At 45.0% G+C, this 15,432-nt stretch overlaps 1 protein-coding gene across 9 annotated transcripts in view; it reads left to right on the top strand.

The window, feature by feature from the left end:
• The window catches only part of tmem63c (transmembrane protein 63C), a 616,893-nt gene that overhangs the window by 399,572 nt on the left and 201,889 nt on the right, over nucleotides 1-15,432 (top strand). The gene's annotated exons all lie outside the window — the stretch shown is intronic.

Below are 15,432 nucleotides of genomic sequence, written 5' to 3'. Positions count from 1 at the left end.
TTGGTTGGCAACCTCTTTGTTTCTTTTAGCATTTTTTCTTCTGAGGCTAAGATGCTAGCTCGATACTCTCCTTGCACAGATGGAAAGTGTGCAAGGAGCCGGCCAGATTTGAACCCGGGGCCACTCACCTTGTGGATGCCACTTCACCACCAGTCAGCTAATACTACTATAGGTTACAATAAGAAATAAACTGCAAAAAAAAATAACAAGGTAGTGTTCATGGGTTCATTGGCTGTTCAGAAATCTGATGGCAGAGGAGAATAAGCTGTTCCTGAATTGCTGAATCTTCAGACTTTTGGACCTTGTCCCCGATGGAGGTAATGAAAAGAGGAAATGCTCCAGATCATTAGGTTCCTTAGTGATAGATCTGTCTGCGTCTACAACTCTGAAGTTTGAGTAATGCTGAGGCAAAACTCAGGTTGGAGGAGCAACACTGATGATTTGAATGTTGATCTCTCCAGCTTACAGTAATTTCTCCCCCATTGCCTTTCTCCATTCCCCATTTTTGCTTCCCTCTCACCTCTTCTCCTCATCTGTCCAAATGGTGCCCCTCTTATTTCCCTTTCTCCCATAATCATCTGTCCTTTCCTATCAGATTCCTTCAGTCCTTGGCCTTTTTCACCTATCTTCTGCTAGTTGTACTCCTCCCCCTCTCAAGTTCTTTTTCTGGCTTCATCCAATATTCCCATTTAGGATACTATAGCTGACATCCCCAGTCACAGCCTCAGGTACTTCAATAAGAAGCATAATTTCAAGATCTTTAAAGCCGTGCCAGTTTGCAGGTACAATTGAAAAGCAGAGCCCTTAGACCCCCACTTCCAACTATCCTGCTGGCAAATGTACAGTCTCTGGAAAATAAAACTAAAGAACTCAGAGCAAGTTTGCAGTACCAGAGAGACATAGACTGTTGTAAACTTTGCTTTATGGAAACATGGCTCACCTCTGCCATTTCGGATGCAACGCTGCAGCCTGATGGCTTTACCATTCTCTTCAAAGACAGGCCAGCTAGAGGAGATGGAGTATGTTTTAACATCAACTCATTATGGTGCATAGTCATGTTCACCTGACCTCAAACATCTAGCAGTGAAATGTCAGCCATCATCCTGGTAGTCGCTGAACACCTATGCTCTGTCCGCCAGAGAAAGCAGGATCTCCCAGTGGCCACACATTTTAATTCCACGTCCCATTCCTATTCTGATATGTCTATCCATGGCCTCCTCTACTGTCAAGATGAAGCTACACTCATGTTGGACGAACAACACCTTATATACCGGCTGGGTAGCCTCCAACCTGATGGCATGAACATTGACTTCTCTAACTTCCTTTAATGCCCCTCCCTTTCTTACCCCATCCCTGATATATTTAGTTTTTTTTTCTCTCTTTGCCCATCACTCTGCCTGTTCTCCATCTCCCTCTGGTGCTCCCCTCCCCCTTTCTTTCTCTGTAGGCTTCCCGTCCCATGATCCTTTCCCTTCTCTAGCTCTGCATCCCTTTTGCCAATCACCTGTCTGGCTCTCAGCTTCACCCCACCCCCTCCGGTCTTCTCCTATCATTTTGCATTTTCCCCTCCCCCTCCTACTTTCAAATCTCTTACTATCTTTCCTTTCAGTTAGTCCTGATGAAGGGTCTTGGCCCGAAACGTCGACAGCGCTTCTCCCTATAGATACTGCCTGGCCTGCTGCGTTCCACCAGCATTTTGTGTGTGATCCTGGTAGTGGTGTACGTTTCACCTTTGGCCATCGTCAGTTAGGCTGGCACTAGAGAAGCTGAGAAGTGTAATCATCAGGCACAAAGCAGCACACTCTGCTGCGTTCCCTATCACTGTGGGGGATTTTAACCAGGCCAGCTTGAAGTCTCTGAATAACTACCACCCAACCCAACAGGCCGGTGTTCTGTACTGGGTATCAGATGTGGGAAGTTCAGGAGATTCCCAGCCTCCTGGAAGGCCACATCTGCGCCAGGTGCAGAGCTGCAGCTCCTTAGGGACTGGGTTAGGGAACTGGAACAGCAGCTCGATGACCTTCATCTGGTCAGGGAAAATGAAGAGGTGACAGAGAAGAGCTATAGACAAGTAGTCACACTGAGGCCTCAGGAGACAGATAAGTGGGTAACAGTCAGGAGAGGGAAGGGCAAGAGTCAGATACTACAGAGTACCCCTGTGGCTGTCCCCCTTAACAATAACTACTCCTGTTTGAGTACTGTTGGTGGGGGACAGCCTACCTGGGGGAAGCATCAGTGGCCACACCTCTGGCACAGAGTCTGGCCCTGTGGCTCAGAAGGGTAGGGAAAGGAAGAAGGCAGCAGTAATAGGGGACTCTATAGTTATGGGGTCAGACAAGTGATTCTGTGGATGCAGGAAAGAAAAACTGATGGTTGTTTGTCTCCCAGGTGCCAGGGTCCGGGATGTTTCTGATCGTGTCCACGATATCCTGAAGTGGGAAGGTGAGCAGCCAGAGGTCATGGTACATGTTGGTACCAATGACATAGGTAGGGAAAAGGAGGAGGTCCTGAAAACAGACCACAGGGAGTTAGGAAGGAAGTTGAGAACCAGGACCTCAAAGGTAGTAATCTTGGGATTACTGCCTGTGCTACATGACAGTGAGTATAGGAATAGAGTGAGGTGGAGGATAAATGCATGGCTGAGGGATTGGAGCAGGGGGCAGAGATTCAGATTTCTGGATCATTGGGACCTCTTTTGGGGCAGGTATGACCTGTACAAAAAGGACGGGTTGCACTTGAATCCAAGGGGGACCAATATCCTGGCGGGAAGGTTTGCTAAGGCTATCAGGGAGAGTTTAAACTAGAATTGCTGAGGGGAGGGAACCGAACTGAAGAGACAGAGAAAGGGGTTGTTGACTCCCAAATAGAGAAAACTTGGAAACAGGGCGACAGGAAGGATAGTAGGTGACAGAGAAGGGATATGCTCAGACCAATGGTTTGAGATGTATCTATTTTAATGCAAGAAGCATCATGAACAAAGTGAATGAGCTTAGAGTGTGGATCAGTACTTGGAGCTATGATGTTGTGGCCATTACAGAGACTTGGATGGCTCAGGGGCAGGAATGGCTACTGAGAGTGCTGGGCTTTAGCTGTTTCAGAAAGGACAGGGAAAGAGGCAAAACAGGTGGGAGCATGGCAGTGTTCATCAGAGATAGTGTCACAACTTCAGAAAAGGCGGAAGACATGGAGGATTTGTCTACTGAGTTTCTATGGGTGGAAGTTAGAAACAGGAATGGGTCAATTACTGTACTGGGTGTTTTTTATAGGCCACCCAAAAGTAACAGGAACACTGAGGAGCAGATAGAGAGACAAATTCTGGAAAGGTGTAATACTAAACATGAGGAAATCTGCAGATGCTGGAAATTCAAACAACAACACACACAAAATGCTGGTGGAACACAGCATCTATAGGGAGAAGCGCTGTTGACGTTTCGGGCAGAGACCCTTCGTCAGGACTAACCAAAAGGAAAGATAGTAAGAGATTTGAAAGTAGTGGGGGGGAGGGGGAAATGCGAAATGATAGGAGAAGACTGGAGGGGGTAGGATGAAGCTAAGAGCTGGAAAGGTGATTGGCGAAAGTGATACAGAGCTGGAGAAGGGAAAGGATCATGGGACGGGAGGCCTTGGGAGAAAGAAAGGATGGGGGGGGGGAGCACCAGAGGGAGATGGAGAACAGGCAAACAACTAAATATGTCAGGGATGGGGTAAGAAGGGGAGGAGGGACATTAACGGAAGTTAGAGAAGTCAATGTTCATGCCATCAGGTTGGAGGCTACCCAGCCGGTATATAAGGTGTTGTTCCTCCAACCTGAGTTTGGATTCATTTTGACAATAGAGGAGGCCATGGATAGACATATCAGAATGGGAATGGGGCGTGGAATTAAAATGTGTGGCCACTGGGAGATCCTGCTAAGTGTGTATGGATCCTGCTAATAGGGTTGTTGTGGTGGGAGATTTTAATTTCCCAAATATTGATTTGCATCTCCCTAGAGCGAGGGATTTAGATGGGGTGGAGTTTGTAAGGTGTGTTCTAGAAGGTTTCCTAACATTCTATGTAGATAAGCCTACAAGAGGAGAAGCTGTACTTGATCTGGTATCAGGAAATGAACCTGGTCAGGTGTCAGGTCTCTCAGTGAGAAAGCACTATGGAGATAGTGATCACAATTCTATCTCCTTTACAATAGCATTGGAGAGGGATAGGAACAGACAAGAAAGCGTTTAATTGGAATAAGGGGAAATATGAAGTTATCAGGCAGGAACTTGGAAGCATAAATTGGGAACAGATGTTCTCAGGGAAATGTATGGCAGAAATGTGGCAAATGTTGGGAGATATTTGCGTGGCATTCTACATAGGTATGATCCAATGAGACAGGGAAAGTATGGTAGGGTACAGGAACCGTGGTGTACAAAGACCGTTAAAAATCTAGACAAGAAGAAAACTTACATAAGATTCAAAAAACTGGGTAATGTTAGAAATCTAGCAAATTATAAGACTAGCAGGAAGGAGTTAAGAATGAAATTAGGAGAGCCAGAAGGGGCCATGAGAAGCCCTGGCAAGCAGGATTAAGGAAAACCCCCAAGGCAAGTATGTGAAGAGCAAGAGGATAAGATGTAAGAGAATAGGACCAATCAAGTGTGACAGTGGAAAAGTGTGTATGGAACCGGAGGAGAAAGCAGAGGTGCTTAATGAGTACTTTGTTTCAGTATTCACTATTGAATAGGAACTTGGCAATTGTAGGGATGACTTAGAGCAGACTGAAAAGCTTGATTATATAGACATTAAGAAAGAGAATGCGCTGGAACTTTTGGAAAGCATCAAGTTGGATAAGTCTCTGGGATCAGATGAGATACACCCCAGGCTTCTGTGGGGAGCGAGGGAGGAGATTGCTGAGCCTCTGGCGATGATCTTTGCATCAGCAATGGAGACAGGAGAGGTTCCAGAGGATTGGACGGTTGCAGATGTTCCCTTATTTGAGAAAGGGGGTAGAGATAGCCCAGGAAATTATAGACCAGTGAGTCTTTCTTCAGTGTTTGGTAAGTTGATGGAAAAGATCCTGAGAGGCAGGATTTATGAACATTTGGAGAGGCATAATATGATTAGAAATAGTCAACATGGCTTTGTCAAAGGCAGGTCGTGCCTTACGAGCCCAATTGAATTTTTGAAGATGTGACTAAACACATTTATGAAGGTAGAGCAGTAGATGTAGTGTATATGGATTTCAGCAAGGCATTTGATAAGGTACCACATGCATAATATAATGGGCATCCGTTAGTCTCGGGAGACCATGGATTTGCGCCTTGGTAAGTTTCCAGGGCGCAGTCCTGGGCAGGGTTGTATGGGAGACCGGCAGTTGCCCATGCTGCAAGTTTCCTTTCTCCATGCCACCTTACCAGAAGGGCAAGGGCCAATACAGCTTAGCACCAGTGTCGTCGCAGAGCAACGTGTGGTTAAGTGCCTTGCTCAAGGACACAACACGCTGCCTTAGTTGAGGTTTGAATTAGCAACCGTCAGATCGCTAGACCAACGCCTTAAACACTTGGCCACATGCCAACACCCCGTGCAAGGCTTATTGAGAAAGTAAAGAGGCATTAGATCCAAGGGGACCTTGCTTTGTGGATCCAAGTTTTGGCTTGCTCGCAGAAGGCAAAGAGTGGTTGTAGATGGGTCATATTCTGCACGGAGGTCAGTGACCAGTGGTGTGCATCAGGGATCTGTTCTGCGACTCCTTCTCTTAGTGATTTTTATAAATGACCTGGATGAGGAAGTGGAGGGATGGGTTAGTAAGTTTCAATGGGGGATTCAATGAGATCCCCACGCATTCCTCTAAATTCCAGTGAGTACAGGCCCAGAGCTGCCAAACACTCCTTGTATGTTAATCTTTGCATTCCTGGAATCATCCTCTTTAACCTCCTCTGGACTTCCTCCAACGACAACACATCCTTTCTGAGATATGGGCCCAAAACTATTGACAATACTCCAAGTGCAGCCTGATTAGTGTCTTGTGAAGGCTCAGTATTATTTCCTTGCTTTTATATTCTATTCCCCTTGAAATAAATGCCAACATTGCATTTGCTTTCTTTACCACAGACTCAACCTGTAAATTAACCTTCTGGGAGTATTGCATGAGGACTCCTCAGTCCCTCTGCACCTCTGGTGTTTGAACCTTCTCCTCATTTAAATAATAGTTTGCACTGTTGTTCCTTTTACCAAAATGCATTATCATACATTTTCTAACACTGTATTACATCTGTCAATCTTTTGTCCATTCTTCCAATTTGTCTAAGTCTTGCTGCAATTACATTGCTTCCTCAGCACCACTTACCCCTGCACCTATCAACTGCAAACTTTGCCACAAAGGCATTAAATCCATTATCTATATCATTGACAAAAAATGTGAAAATCAGCAGTCCCAATACTGACCCCTGAGGAATACCACTTGTCACTGGCAGCCAACCAGAAATTTTATTGCCACTCGCTACTTCCTGCCTGTCAGCAATTCCACTATCCATGCCAATATCTTTCCTGTAATGCCATAGGATTTTATCTTGTTAAGCAGCCTCATGTGTGGCACCTTATCAAACACCTTGTGAAGATCCAAGTAAATGACATCAACTACTCTGCTTTGTCCACCTTGCTTGTTACTTCCTCAAAGAACTCTAACAGATTTGTCAGGCAAAATTTCCCTTTACAGAAACCATGCTGACTTGGACTTATTTTATCATTAGTCTCCAAGTACCCCAAAACCTCATCCTTGATATAGACTTTAACACTCTCCCAACCATTGAAGTAGGCTAACTGGCTTTGAATGTCAAAAGGCATGGACAGAGTGGATGTGGCAAAGTTGTTTCCCATGGTGGGGGAGTCTAGTACAAGAGGGCATGATTTAAGGATTGATGGGCGCCCATTCAGAACAGAGATGCAAAGAAATTTTTTTAGCCAGAGGGTGGTGAATCTGTGGAATTTGTTGCCATGGGCGGCAATGGAGGCCAAGTCATTGGGTTATTTAAGGCAGAGATTGATAGGTATCTGAGTAGCCAGGGCATCAAAGGTCATGGTGAGAAGGCAGGGGAGTGGGACTAAATGGGAGAATGGATCAGCTCATGATGGAATGGCAGAGCAGACTCAATGGGCCGAATGGCCGACTTCTGGTCCTTTGTCTTATGGTCTTATAGTCTTATAATTTCCCTTCTTTACCCTTCCTCTCTTCTTAAAGAGTGGAGTGATATTTGCAATCTTCCAGTCCTCCAGGACCATGCCAGAATCAAGGGATTCTTGAAAGATCATGACCAATGCATCCATTATCTCTTCAGCAACCTTTCTCAGGACTCTGGAATGTAGTCCTCCTGGCCCAGGTGACTTACCCACCTTAAGACCTTTCAGTTTGCCTTGCACATTTTCCTTTGTAATAGCAATGGCTCTCACTCCTGCACTGTGACACTCAAAGACCTCTGGCACACTGCGAGTGTCTTCCACAGTGAAGACTTATGCAAGGTACCTATGACAGCAGAACAGCAATGACTTTGAATTTCTGAGAAAAATTTGGAAGGTGCAGGGCACAGGACAGATACTTCCCAAAGAAGTGGTATTGAAAGGCAGGATAGTGCAACCGTGGCTGACAAGGGAAGTCAAAACAACATAAAAGCAAAAGAAATGACATATAATAGAGCAAACATTAGTGGAAATGAGAAGATTGGGAAGCTTTTAAAAACCAACAGAAGGCAACAAAAAAAATCTATAAGGTGGGGAGAAAATGAAGTATGAAGGTAAAATAGCCAATAATAGAAAAGTGGATCCCAAAAGTTTATTTTCATAGATGTGAAGAATAAATGAGAAGTGTGAGTGGATATTGGACTGATGGAAAGGGGCACTGGATAACTAGTAATGGCAGACAAGGAAATGATGGACGAACTAAATAAGTATTTTGCATATGCTTTCACTGTGGAAGACACTAGCAGTATGCCAGATGTTCGAGAGTGTCAAGGACAGAAGTGAGTGAAGTTGACATTACTCAGTAGAAGGTGCTTTGGGAATCTGAAAGGTCTGATGGGAGATAAGTCACCTGGAACTGATGGTATACACCCCAAGATTCCTAAAGAGGTGGCTGAAGAGATTGTGGAGTTATTAATAATGATATTTCAAGAATCAATAGATTCTGTCATGGTTCCAGAGGAATGGTAAATTGCAAATGTTATTTCACTTTGAGAAAGGAGAGAGGCAGAAGAAAATAAATTACAGGCCAGTTAGCCTGATCTCAGTTGGGAAGGTGTTGGAGTCAGTTGATAAGGATAAGGTTTTGTGATACTTGGAGGCACAAGATAAAATAGGCCAAAGTCTGTATGGTTTCCTGAGGGAAAATCCTGCCTGACAAATCTGTTGGAATTCTTTGAAGAACTAACAAGCAGGATATAAAAGGAGAACCAGTGGAGTTGTGTATTTGGATTTTCCGAAGAACTTTGACAAAGAGCCTCACATGAGGCTACTTTGCAAGATGAAAGAGCTCATAGTATTACAGGAAAAATACTAGCATAGATACAGGATTGGCTGATTGACAAGAGGCAAAGAGTGGGAATAAAGGTAGGTTTTTCTGATTGGTTGCCTGTGACAAGTTGTGTTCCACAGCAGTCTGTGATTGGACAGTTTCTTTTTACATTATATGTCATTGACTTGGATGAAAGAATTGATGGCTTTGTGGCCAGGTTTGTGGACAATATGAAGATAGGTGGTGGGACAGGTAGTATTGAGGAAGCAGGGTGTCTGCAGAAGAATTTAGACAGATTGGGAGAACGTGCAAAGAAGTGGCAGATGGAACAGTGTCAGGAACTGTGGTCATGCACTTTGGTAGAAGGAACAGAAGTGTAGACTATTGATGTGGGTGAGGGCATCTTTGATGATGTCAGAAGGGAAACCACAATCCTGAAAGAAAGAGGACATTTGAGAAGTCCTGGAACGGAAAGCTTCATCCTGGGAGCAGATGCAGCGGAGACGGAGGAACTGGGAATAGGGAATGGCATTTTTGCATTGGGCAGGGTGGGAAGAGGTATAGTCAAGATAGTTACAGGAGTCAGTGGATTTGTAGAAGATGTCAGTGGATAGTCTGTCTCCAGAGATGGAGACCGAGAGATCAAGAAAGGGGAGAGAAGTGTCCAAGATGGAGTGAATTTAAGGGCTGGGTGAAAATCCTGGTAGATCTCCTCTACACCCTCTCCATAGCTTCCACATCCTTCCTATAATGAGGTGACCAGGATTGAACACAGTACTCTAGGTGCGGTCTCACCAGAGATTTGTAGAGTTGCAACATGACCTCTCTACTCTTGTACTCAATCCCTCTATTAATGAAGCCTAGCATCCCATAGGCCTTCTTAACTACCCTCTCAACCTGCACAGCGACCTTGAGGGATGTATGGATTTGAACCTCAATGTCCCTTTGTTCATCCACACTCTTAAGTAACTGACCATTAATCCTATACTCAGTCTTCTGGTTTGTCCTTCCAAAATGCATCACCTCACACTTATCCGGATTGAACTCCATCTGCCATTTTTCTGCCCAACTCTGCAGCCTGTCTATATCCTCTTGTAACCTTCGACAACCTGCAGCTCCATCCACAACTCCTCCAATCTTTGTGTAATCCACAAACTTACCCATCCTTCCGCCTCTACATCCAGGTCATTTATAAAAATCACAAATAGCAGGGATCCCAGTGCAGCACTCCACTAGTCACCGACCTCCAGGCAGAATACTTTCCTTCCACAACTACCCTCTGCTTTCTTCCTTTAAGCCAATTTTTTATCCAAACAGCCAAGGTTCCACTTATCCCATGCCTCATGACTTTCTGGATGAGTCTCTCATGAGGAACCTTGTCAGATGGTCCATGTAGACCATATCCACTGCCCTACCCTCATCAATTTCTTTTGTTACCTCTTCAAAACACTCAATCAGGCGTGAGGCACAATCTTCCCTTCACAAAGCTATGTTGACTATCCATGAGTAGACTGTACTTCTCCAAATGCTCATAGATCTTATCCTTAAGAATCCTTTCCAGTAGTTTGCAGACCACCAACGTAAGACTCACCGGTCTATAGTTCCCAGGTTTCTCCCTATTACCTTTTTTAAACAAAGGAACTAAATTTGCCATTCTCCAGTCCTCCGGCACTTCCCCGTAGCCAAAAAGGATTCAAAGATCATAGCTAATGCTCCAGTGATCTCATCTCTCAATTCCCACAACAACCTGGGGTGTATCACATCCGGCCCTGGGGATTTATTAATCTTGATGTTTTTAAGAAGATCCAGCACTTCTTCTTCCGTAATCTCCACATTGTCCAACACACAGGCCTGCTCTATTTCAACCTCACCCTGATCAAGATCCTTTTCACTTGTGAATACTGAAGCAAAGTATTCATTTAGGACCTCCCCAACCTCCTCCCCCTCCAGGCACATGTTGCCCTCTTTATCCTTTAGCAGTCCCACCTTCATTCTCGTCATCCTCCTGTTCTTCACATATGCATAGAACGCCTTGGAGTTCACCTCAATCCTACATGCCAAGGCCTTCTCATGCCCCCTTTGAGCTCTCCTAAGTCCTTTCTTTAGCTCCTTCCTAGCTACCCTATATTTCTCATACGTCCTACGTATGAGACCCTCCTACGTCCTGCTTCTTATCTCTAACATATGCTTCCTTTTTCCTCTTGACGAGTTGCCTCACGTGTTTCGTCAGCCACGGTTCCCTTCTCCTACCATTTTTTCCTTGCCTCAGTAGGACAAACCTATCCTGAACCCAGCTCAAGTGGTCCCTAAACTTCTCCCACATTACTTCTGTGCCTTCCCCTTTGAACATCTGCTTCCAATTTACTCACACTAGTTCCTGCCTCCTCCCTTAAAAGTTAGCCCTTTCCCAGTTAAGCACTTTACCATTTCGTCTAATTTTATCCCTTTCCATAGCTATGCTGAAGCTAAGGGAGTTGTGGTCATTCTCACCGAAATTCTCCCCCACCAAGAGGTCTGTCACCTGACCAGGTTCATATAACCATATAACAATTACAGCACCTATTTCGGTCCTTCTAGTCCATGCCGAACACTTACTCTTACCTAGTCCCACTGGTCTGCACTCAACCTATAACCCTCCATTCCTTTCCTATCCATATACCTATCCAATTTTACTTTAAATTACAATACCGAACTGCCTCTACCACTTCTACTGGAAGCTCGTTCCACACAGCTACCACTTTCTGAGTAAAGAAATTCCCCCTCATGTTACACTTAAGCTTTTGCCCCCTAACTCTCAACTCATGTCCTCTTGTTTGAATCTCCCCTACTCCTAATGGAAAAAGCCTATCCATGTCAACTCTATCTATCCCCCTCATAATTTTAAATACCTCTATCAAGTCCCCCTTCAAACTTCTATGCTCCAAAGAATAAAGACCTAACTTGTTCAACCTTTCCCTGTAACATAGGTGCTGAAACCCAGGTAACATTCTAGTAAATCTTCTCTGTACTCTCTCTATTTTGTTGACATCTTTCCTATAATTCGGTGACCAGAACTGTACACAATACCCAGAACTAGATCCAGTATAACCTCTCCTCTTGTCGGCCAGACCACATACTGTGTCAAGAATCCTTCTTGAGCACACCTGACAAATTCAGCCCCATCTATCCCCCTTGCACTCAGGAGGTGCCAGTCAATATGAGGGAAGTTGAAATCACCCATAACTACTACCCTGTATTTTGTGCACCATTCTAAAATCTGCTAACTTATCTGCTCCTCGGTGTCCTGAGGGCTATTTGGGGGCCTATAGACTACTCCCAGCAGTGATTGATCCCTTCCTAGTTCTGACTTCCACCCAGACCGACTCAGTGGGCACTCCCTCTGCAGCGTCCTCCCTTTCTATAGCCGAGATACTATCCCTGACCAGCAATGCCACTCCCCCCCCCCCCCCAGCCTTTTCCACCTCCCATCCTATTCCTTTTAAAACACCTGAACCCCGGGACCTGCATCATCCAATCCTGCCCTTCCTCCAACCAAGTTTCAGTAACGGCCACAACATCGTAGTTCCACGTACTAATCCATGCTCTAAGTTCATCCTCCTTGTTCCTAATACTCCTAGCATTGAAATTGACACATTTCAACCCCTTTAACTGGCTACAATTATGTTCTGTCCCCTGCCTGTCCTTCCTCATCAACTCAGAACTCTTAGCATCATGCCCTTGTCCTTCTACCTTAATCCCTGCACTCACATTCTGATTCCCCCCCCCCCACCAAACTAGTTTAAACCCTCCCCAACAGCTCTATCTAACCTGCCCGCCAGGATATTGGTCCCCCGGGATTCAAGTGCAACGCGTCCTTTTTGTACAGGTCACACCCGCTCCAAAAGAGGTCCCAATGATCCAGAAATCTGAATCCCTGCCCCCTGCTCTATTCCTTCAGCCACGCATTTATCCTCCACCTCATTCTATTCCTGTTCTCACTGTCGCATGGCACAGGCAGTAATCCCGAGATTACTATATTTGATCTGCTTTTCAACTTCCTTCCAAACTCCCTGTAGTCTTCTTTCAGGACCTCTTCCCTTTTCCTACCTATGTCATTGGTACCAATATATACCACGACCTCTGGCTGGTCTCCCTCCCACCGGAGGATATCTTGGACGTGATCAGAAACATTCCGGACCCTGGCACCTGGGAGGCAAACTACCATTCGAGTTTCTTTCCTGCGTCCACAGAATCGCCTGTCTGACCCCCTGACTATAGAGTCTCCTATCACTACTGCCTTCCTCTTCCCTTCCCTACCCTTCTGAGCCACAGGGCCAGACTCTGTGCCAGAGGCACGGCCACTGTCGCTTCCCCCAGGTAGGCTGTCCCTCCCAACAGTACTCAAACAGGAGTATTTATTTTCAAGGGGTACAGCCACTGGGGTACTCTCTAGTACCTGACTCTTCCCCTTCCCTGTCCTGACTGTGATCCACTTGTCTGTCCCCCGTGGCCCCGGAGTGACCACCTGCCTTTAACTCCTCTCTATCACCTCTTCACTCTCCCTGACCAGACGAAGGTCATCGAGTTTCCTAACATGGTCCCTTAGGAGTTGCATCTCGATGCACCGGGTGCAGATGTGGCTTCTGGGACGCTGGGAGACTCCAGGACCTCCCACATCTGACACCGACCCCAGAAAACCGACCTCACACACATACTACTTCCTTTTGCAATCAACAACTGCCTCACCTCGTCCCGTTACCACCAAAGCCCTTTCACTCTGCTGCCTCTCACTCCGCTGCCCACTTGATATGGCTGCCTTTTGTAAACTGTTCGCACTCAACTGTCTGACGTCATGCGCCTGTGCAGTCTGGCCTCTCTCTTCCCCCAAGAACTCAAAATGTCTTCCTGCTGGAAATCCTTAGGTGCTCTCCCGCTGCCTTCTTGATTCCAAATCTGAGCATTATTCACCCTCTCTTTAACAAAGCAACCTCACCAGCAATAAAAAGCAGTCTCCCTCTCCACATCAGAGCGATCTCACTTGTGATAAAAAGGCAGTCTCCCCTCTCTGTAGTAGAGTGATCCCCCAGTGATGCAGCCTGTGTTTCAATCTCCCTCATCACTCTAAACAATAGGAGCTTTAATCGGTGGTAAGCAAAGCAAATGCAAAGTTAGCACTGATTTTGAGAGGACTAGAATATAAAAGCAACAATGTAATACTGAGGCTTTATAAAGCACTGGTGAGGCCTCACTTTAAGTATTGTGAGTAGTTTTGAGTCTGTTTTCTAAGGAAGTGTGTGTTGACCTGGGAGAGAGTTCAGAGGAGTATCAAGAGAATGATTCCAAGAGTGAAAGGTCTACCGTATGATGAGTGTATATGGCTCTGGGCCTGTACACACTGGAATTCAGAAGGATGAGGGGGGGATCTCATTGAAACCTGTCAAATGTTGAAAGGCCTAGACAGAGTGGATGTGGAGAGGATTTTTCCTATAGTGGATAAATCTACTCTCTGGCTAAAAGAATTCCTCCTTACCTCTGTTCTAAAAGATCATCCCTCAATTCTGAGACTGTGCCCTCTATTTGCCACAATAGGAAACATTACCTCCATCTAGTCATTTCAACATTTGGTAGGTTTCAATGAGATCCCCCCCCCCCACATTCTTCCAAATTCTAGTGAGTACAGGCCCAAAGCTGCTTTCACGCTCCTCATTTCTTAACCCCTTCATTCCGAGAATCATTCTCATGAACTTCCTCTGGACTCTCTCCAATGATAACACATCCTTTCTGAGATATGGGGCTCAAAACTGTTGACAATATTCAAAAGTACATTTAATGTCAGAGAAATATTGTATATAATATACATCCAGATGTTGCCCCACCCACTCATGCTCAATGGCTTAGTGATATGTCCAGTTCAGTCCTTGAAAAGATTCATTATTCACTTCTCAATTCCGACATAAAATTTCATAAGGTGTGGTGACCTTTTCTTAAATACTTTCATAACTCCTCTTTAGAATAAGTTTATTCTTTATTTTATACTATAATCCCTTACTTCCAGCTTTTTATTTCCTGTAAGTTTTACGGGTTTTTTTGATGTGAATTACATTATAGTTTTGGTAGTAGGCATTATATTTTCTTTTTTTATATAGATTTACAGCTCTGTGGGGTCGAACACTCCAATTAATTTTTCTTTTACACATTGAAATGGTTGGCCTGGAGTTTTGTAGTGGAAGGGTGGGGAGGATACTAACTTTATATGATTTTATTTTGGGTGCTTTTTCCTTATTGTTACAAATTATATATTAGACACATTTGTTTTGCACTGCATAAATTTCCATTTTGTTCATGGTTTGTTTTGTAGTTGTATTGTAGAAACTCAAAAAAATTAATAAAAAAAATACACCCTGAAATGCTTTTCCTTCGCAACCATCCATGAAAACAGAGGAGTGCCCCAAAGAATGAATGACAGTTAAATGTTAGAACCCCAAAGCCCCTCCAGCTCACCCCTCCCATGCGTAAGCAGCAGCAAAGCAACGATCCCCCCTCCCCACCAGCAAAAAAAGCATCTGCACCCACCATCAAGCACTCAAGCATGCAGCAAAGCATCATTAAAGACACAGACTTGCAGTACTCCAAAGACTACTCGTTTACCCAGTAATTCGATATACCACAGGCTCCCTCTCTCCCTAATAAGGGGAAAAAGAGATGTCCCTGTTTCACAGTGAGAGGGGAGACATAACAAACAACTCGCTGATTTATAATGTTAAAAGTCTGTTGCATCGCTTTTTCCGAGCTTTGTGCCCAAAGAACTCAGGTCTCTAGGCACATAGCCAGCTTGCTGCTTTTGATTTTCTGTCTCCCACGACACACCAATTTACTGCAGCAGCATCGACCTCAAGTCCACCCGCCTCCAGAGCCATGAAATCCTGTAACCCTGAAGGCCACGTCCTTGGTATATTGAATAGCAGCTAGTTGTG

Source organism: Hemitrygon akajei, chromosome 3, assembly GCF_048418815.1.
Source record: "Hemitrygon akajei chromosome 3, sHemAka1.3, whole genome shotgun sequence".
In the NCBI taxonomy this organism is placed as follows: domain Eukaryota; kingdom Metazoa; phylum Chordata; class Chondrichthyes; order Myliobatiformes; family Dasyatidae; genus Hemitrygon; species Hemitrygon akajei.
Note: the sequence above shows the minus strand (reverse complement) of the source record. Positions and strands in the feature narration are given on the sequence as shown.